The 7,614-nt window shown below is 28.2% G+C and overlaps 1 pseudogene; it reads right to left on the bottom strand.

The window, feature by feature from the left end:
- Nucleotides 1-5,949: 5,949 nt before the first annotated feature.
- On the bottom strand, nucleotides 5,950-7,395 carry LOC121124774 (transcription elongation factor S-II-like; annotated as a pseudogene).
- Nucleotides 7,396-7,614: the final 219 nt, after the last annotated feature.

Raw genomic sequence — 7,614 nt, forward strand, 5'->3', positions numbered from 1 at the left:
AATAATGGAAAAAAATAAAAAAAATGCAACAACCGTTTTTCCTTTTCTAATTTTTACATTTTTGATTAGAAAAATCGCATCTTTACTTATTGATTTCGTGTATTTGAATTTGGAGAGGATTAAAGAAGGATAAAAATGGATAGTGATTGTTAATTGATGAAAGGAGCTAGGCCGGGGAAAAAGATGACGGGGGTTTGTCTCTATTTTTCAATTTACGAATAATATACGCATAATAAATATTGCAAAGTATTCTTACTAATACCTAAATTCACATAGTGATCAGTTTGTCTTTGTGTTTGGCTAAAGTTTTTTACATATCACACACTACTAAAGAGTGAACAGCCTAGCACAAAAATTACAAACTAGTTCAGAAATATAAATCGTAAGCACGACACTAAATATCCTGCTTCAAAATGGGAATGAAATGTTTGACTGTATATAAATACTTATGTGTATTTTCAAGCATGAAAAAATAGATATAAGTAATTTATTCATTGACCTACATAAATTCTTCAAGAACAATAATAACCATTGGCAAAAGTTAGCCTCATTTCACGAATATATGTACACTAATATTGATACTTAATTAGAGTACATCTATATTTAATTACTATAATTTCAGTTTATTGCTAAATGTGTTAATACTTTTTTATAGAAACCAAGACAAGATTACGTTCCATGTTTTTAAAGCTATATATATTTAAAGTAATGATAGAACAAGTATGAAAAAAAATCCTAGACCCATTCCAATGCGATTCTAGTAAAAATTCCCAATACCGATTGTTTAAAATTTACTTTTTTCAAATATAAAATTTTCTAGTAAAAATCCCAAATTCCTTAATAATTGGGGATCTATTTTTTTATTTATTTCATAACTTAGAAAAGTAATAAATCATTGAATTACAGGAATAAATACGAATCGGAATTGCAAATTTCCCGCTGACAATTAAGAACAAAAGTAACCAATTATCCGGATTCCAATTCTGATTAATTGTCTCATCACTAATTTAAAGTAAAATGGTTTAAAGGTTGAGGCAGGTTTCGTTATTGATAGAGATGGGTGATAATGACGTATTTTAAGATGACTTTTTATTTTGAAATATTTTTTCTGATAGACATTGTTAGAGGTACAAGTATACTAGAGAGTTGTGATGGGAGGTTTAATCAATTGGAGAATCGGGTGTTTTTTCCAGAATCGAAATCCAGAAAATAATGTTTAATTTGCGATTTAGATTCTTATTACTGATATATATTTAAGCATTAATTACTTTACTAAGTTATGAACTTTTATCGAATTTCGATGACGGGAAGTGTGGAACATTTTTCATATAGTATGAAAATTATCTATGCAAAATTGCATTACCCTTACGAGGTCATCTTTAGGTAGCAAATCTCGATCAAATTATGAAAAAAGGCAGAAACTCATTACTCATTTAATATAAATACTAAGAGGAATTTTTTATTTATTTGGCATTAAATAATTTTGATTGACATTTTTGTAACATATAAGAAGTGTTTAAAAAGTTTTTTTTTTCTAAAATTATACAATAGAACAAAATACGAGAAAAAAGTTAGGAAAATTTGATAATATGCGTATAGTGCGCTTTTGGGTAACGCTTTTTTAAATTTTTTTTTGAAATGTTGGACTCCGAGGGTCAATTTTTTGTTCTTTCTCGAAGAAAAACATTGTATATAAAATTTGAACAGTTTTGAAAAATAATATTTAGAGTAAGCTCAATGGCTCCTAATTTTTGAAACTTTACTACGATTAAAAAAAAAGAAAAGATTTTTCACTTAAATATCAACTAAGCCATTAATTCTACGATAAATCTTATCAAACAAGAAACTTAGCTGAATAAATTTGTAATCGAAAATATTTCGCAATTTTTTTACTAACGTTTGGTTTTAATTGGTCAAAAAGAGCAAAGACTCCAATAACTTCATTTTTAGCCATATGTCCCTCAGTCATCAGATATTCGTATTTACAATTTATGTTTCCCAAATCATTAAGAGTGTTCAATTTATTACTTGAAGTAGACAGGGCAGTTTAAATGAACATAAGTTTGACCTTAATCTAACCTTTTATTGATATTTTTTGATAAAACACCTTTATAATCTAAATTCATTTTATATATCCAAACCTTCGTAGTAGTCGTAATTAAGAACTATTGTGGGCTAGTTTTAGTTGAAAGTTATCATTTTAGGCCCTGATTATTATGGGGTAAGCTTAAGAAATATCACAGCGCAAATAAAATGAGTTTTTGTTTTTTCCATGATAAAATTCTATATATTTTGAGTAATTAATTTATGATCTCAATTTTGAATAACACGTAATAAAGTTTTAATAATTTCCGTTGCACCTTTGTTTTTAAAATAAAATTTTAAAAGAGCATTTTTCTTTGAATTAAGGACACATAAGCTTCGATGACCACTAGGCGTTTCAATTCATGAAATTTTAGTAGGCTATTATATTCCTTTAAGAGACCAACTCCACGCTCAACAGTATCATTAATAACTTTTAAATGAATGATTGTATCAAGAGGTCATCTTTATCATTCAATTAGTCAGGATTGGCATCAATAAATGGCTATTGCAGGCGTAGACTTCGAAACAGTTTCTTTGATTTTTTTGTAGGGAAATCTTTCAAGTTTGTTTTTTTTCATCTTAATTCATTGAGATTAAATAATGGACTTTCTTGAGTTTCATTACAAAAATTTTGCATGGCTATTTCTAAACGTAATGCACCGTCTAATAGTGCTAATCCAAAAATTTCCTGGGACATGTGATTGAATAATTATTTTAATGTTGACTTTGATATGTCATAATTAATGGAGGAATATTAAAGGAACCATTTTATTCACTTCAAGTAATTAATAGTTACATATAAGACTTGAAATCTTTTGAACGTCAGAAAAAGACGTAGGTCCAAAACATGACAAATATAATATTTGCTAATATAGATGGAACAAACAAATATGTTTAGATATTGTTCATAAATAATATTAAACGAATCTATAATGTGTTATTATTCATCATGAAGTTTGATCAAAATACGGGGAATTTTCCTAACGGGCAATCTTCCACTGGCAATTTTCCCTTGTGCTGTTTTCAAGGCACGGTTATTTCCTTACCAAATCCCAAATTTTCCAAAACAAGCCATAATCAAAATTGGAAAGAAAGAAAAACAAAACGGCCTAATAAATAGATCTTAAGAAATGTCATGATTGCGCAACCTCACGAGTAACAAATCTGTCTCTATCAAATAAACTATTTTACTTTAAATAGAGCACATGGGGACTAACTACTATTGCGAATGTGCATCTCCATATTTAATGAGAGACTAACTCGTATATATTATATTCAATTTATCAGGGGCGTACGTACGATAATATATATAAGGGCTTGGTTTTTATAAAATTTTTTTACCAAAATTTAGTAAATTGAATTTTTTTCGAAAAAAAAAAAAAATGGAAAAATTCAATTTCGAATATTAAATTTTTTGAAGAAAAATTCCACAGCTATTTCAAAATGAAATTTTTTGGAAATTTTCTTCAAATATTCTATTATTTGAAAAAAATTAAAAAATTTATAGGGGTTCACAAAAAATTATGAAAATCCATTACTGTTAAAAAAAAAATTTGAAAAAACAATTACAAATATTAAATTTTTTAAAGAAAAATTCTACAACTATTTGCAAAAAATGAAATTTTTTGGAAATTTTCCTCAAATATTCTATTATTTGAAAAAACAATTACAAATATTTACAGTGGTTCAGAAAAAATTATGAAAAATCCATTACCGTTAAAAAAAAATTTGAGAAAATAATTACAAATATTAAATTTTTTGAAGAAAAATCCCAAAATTCCACAGCCATTTTCTTCAAATATTCCATAATTTGGAAAAAAAATTACAAACATTTACAGTGGTTCACAAAAAATTATTAAAAATCCACTGTTGTTCAAAAAAAAAAAAAAAAAAAATTCAAAAAACAATTACAAATATCAAATTTTTGAAGAAAAATGGAAAAATCTATAGCTATTCACAAAAAGAATTAAATATTTTGGAAAAAAATTTGAAAAATATAATTAAAATTCAAATATATATTTTTTTTTTCATAAAATTCAAATGTGAAATTTTCTAGTAAGAAGAAAAAATTCTTCTACAACCCTCAAGCCAACCCCCAGTGGATATTACTGTTCATTAACGTCATCTCTCCTAATCAAGAGTATTTAATTAATAATAAGAAGAAAATTAGGTCGAGTAATATAAATCCACGTCATAAAAGGATCAAAGTCTATAATTACATATACTAAGCACTATAAGAGTAATAATAAGCAAGATCATTAGGGTATTTAAAAAAAAAAAAAAAAAACTATAAAAAACTAGACACTCAATTGTTTATGCTCCAATTTTTATGTAACATAATTATTATTAATTTTTGCAGAAAATAATAAATAGATATTAGTCATAAATCTTCTTTTCTTCCCTTTTTTATTTAGCATTGAAAAGTAAAGTCAAAACTTGTAAAAAGAGAGTGAATTTCATCTTCCATATTGTTTGTTTATATACGAGAAAGAGATCATATAAATATTAAGTAGGCTACGTAAATAATAAATTATTACGTGTTAGGAACGATCTTTAGAATGGGAGATGTCGGTGAAGGAATATTTTCAAGTTAGTTTAAGTAATACATTTTGGAAAAAAATTCAAAATCTATAGGTTTTCACAGAAAATTAAATCTTTTATATAAAAATATCAAAAGTTAAAATTCATTTATTGATTTTTTTGTAATTTTTTTCCCAAAATCCATAGTAACTTACAGATCATTAAACTTTTGGAAAAAAAAAATTCCAAAATTCATAGTAACTCACAGAAAATTAAATTTTTCGAAAAAAAAAAAAATTCCAAAATTTAATTTCAAATTTTTTTTATTTTCTGGAAAAAAATTTCAAATATTGAATTTTTTGGAAAAAGGGTTTTAAAAATTAATTTCTATTCATAAGTATTAAATTTTTTTGGGAAAAAAATTTCAAGAATCAATAATTATTGACAAAAAAATATTTATTTTGGAAAAACAACGCGAAAAAGCAAGATCAACGTAATTGATTTTTTAAAGTAAGAAATATGTCTGGATAATTCTACTCATCACTGCATATATCCAAAAGAAGTCAGAACCCACGATATGATTGTATTAGGTTAAGTAAAAGCTCTGAGCGTTTGCCGTTAGATGTCTTTAGTGATCAATATCTCACGATTAATATGTTGCATCCCAAAGTGTGTTTAAAGGTTAAGAGTACACTTTAAAAAAATCATTTACAGTTTTGTGTTTGGTAAGCGTTCCGAAATGGAATTAAAAAAAGGTAAAAATTGCTACACTCTTTATTATAACTAGGACACAGGGAAAAGGCGAAACAAAAAAGTGCTATTTATGGATCAAATGCATTATTAAATGCAAGAGCAAAGCAGTGATTCCGTTCTGGGTAGTATGGACGTCGAAAATGTGGATAAAATAATGAAAATCGTCGAGTTGGACCAGCATGTGAGCACTTATTCTATTGCCTAGGAACGAAAGATTAGCCAGATAACCGTTTGAAACCTTCTTAATCGGATAATAATCTACATTACTTTTATTGTAAAAAAACAAAAAAACGATCACAACTTTTTACTTCAATATTATATCGTTGCTGACCCGGCTATATACCCCTCCATTGTAAATAAAATAGCACTTTTATTGTATATTTCTCAAGAAAATGGAAGTTCAAATACCCCTTATTGTGCCATTCATATCGAAGTTACCAACGATTCCAGAATAATTCCCACAAAAGTGTACTCAATCCCCCTAGACAGGACCCTTTTATTGAATATCTGAAATACAGAAAAATCGAAATAAACATATATAGATATGAAGTATCAGAATTTTTAGACGTAATCTTCGTACTTTGGCAGAAAAAATGGTTTATTTCTGGTAAATTATCTGGTATCCACGAAGTCGGAAGTAAATTTTATAAATACTATTTGGAGAATGCCCTATTTGCTGTATGATGGAGAATTCTATAAATGATTAGTAGTGCAACTTATCATTTCTAGTGGGAATGTCCTCTTTAAAAAAAAATTTTTTTTTAACATAATTTATTTTACTTTGATTTAATAAAGTCGAATTACTAAATTGGATCAATTGTATTGAACGCATTGTAACCAATTACGAGAGAGAAGAAATAATTTACTGTTTTAAAATTACTAATACTAAATATATACAAATACATATTAAATAATATAGGCGATGGATAAATAAAACACTTATTAAAGGGGGTAGGATATATTCTTAGTTTAGTTTTACAGAACTTCCATCTGTTTTTGCATTCGTAACATAACACAAAGATGGTCATAGGTTCATCATCATTTCGAGTTTGGATGTATGTGATTGTAGGTACAATACCTCTTCAAACATTAACCACACTTTAGAAGATGTGTTTTAGTTCCTTATATTTGAACAAGTTATGACGCATCAATCCCTTGTTTTACGTAATCTGCTCTCTTTTTCTTCACTTCGTTGGATACCATTTCATCTGCTGTCATGACAGCGAATTTGGATGGCTCTATAATACCTCTAAGAACGTTCTCTCGAAGAGCAGGTTTCTTCATATCCTGCAAATTAAAAACATGTGATCGAATTTGAAAAAATCTGCGAGTCTTCAGGAGAATTACAAATACCATCCGGTAAACCACTTCGTACATATTTAAGGGTCAACATCTCACGACATTGAAGTCGTACATCATCCGTTGTTGCGATATTCATTTTAGAGGGGAGGGATTTGGAAAGGCTATTGAACTTGGCATTGAGGGCTCTTTTTACTCTCCTCTTCAGAGTCTTTCTTTGGCATTTCTTCCAAGTCTTGATCAAGGACTTGGCCATAGTCACGACTTCCTTTTCTTTACTCGTTTTCCTCAGGTTATTGGCAGTCATGCCACCACGGATACTTGTGAGAATCGTTAATTTGATTTTGAGCCGTCCAGAGTCTTTGAAGGGATCCAACACTTGACTTCCATCTCCGGATCCACTCCCGATTTTCTCAAATTGATTTCCTATACATATCTACAACTTCCTTTTCCACTCCCATCCGGGATCAAATCCCCAGAAGAAGCTTTCTTCTGGCTCCAGCTTTATACTTCTTACTTGGAGTTAAAATAGAATGAGAAGACACTGTGGGTGTCAGCTGCTAAGTAGGAATGCCCTCTTTTAAATATAATATATATAATGGTTTTTTCGGTTGAAGATAACTCATGCATGTTTCTTTTTTTGAAAATTTGAAAATATATCAACGTGTTACCTCGCTAACACAAAAATGCACAACGTATTTTGTTGTCAGCTTTCGATTCCCTCCTCTCCCTTCCTACGTCATGGCTCTTCCATTAGGTATTCTTTTTGACAAATAAAATAAAAAATAAGTTATTATATACTCATACTTGATTTCCAAAAGAACAGGAATACAATTTCTGGGTGATCTGCCCTTCTTGTTTATATAGCATATATATATCGGTTTTTTTTATAAATTCTATGAAGAAATTTTGGCTATCTTATAGAAATACAAATTTATAGCTACACTTTTAATAGAA

The sequence above is a fragment of the Lepeophtheirus salmonis genome, chromosome 9 (assembly GCF_016086655.4).
Source record: "Lepeophtheirus salmonis chromosome 9, UVic_Lsal_1.4, whole genome shotgun sequence".
In the NCBI taxonomy this organism is placed as follows: domain Eukaryota; kingdom Metazoa; phylum Arthropoda; class Copepoda; order Siphonostomatoida; family Caligidae; genus Lepeophtheirus; species Lepeophtheirus salmonis.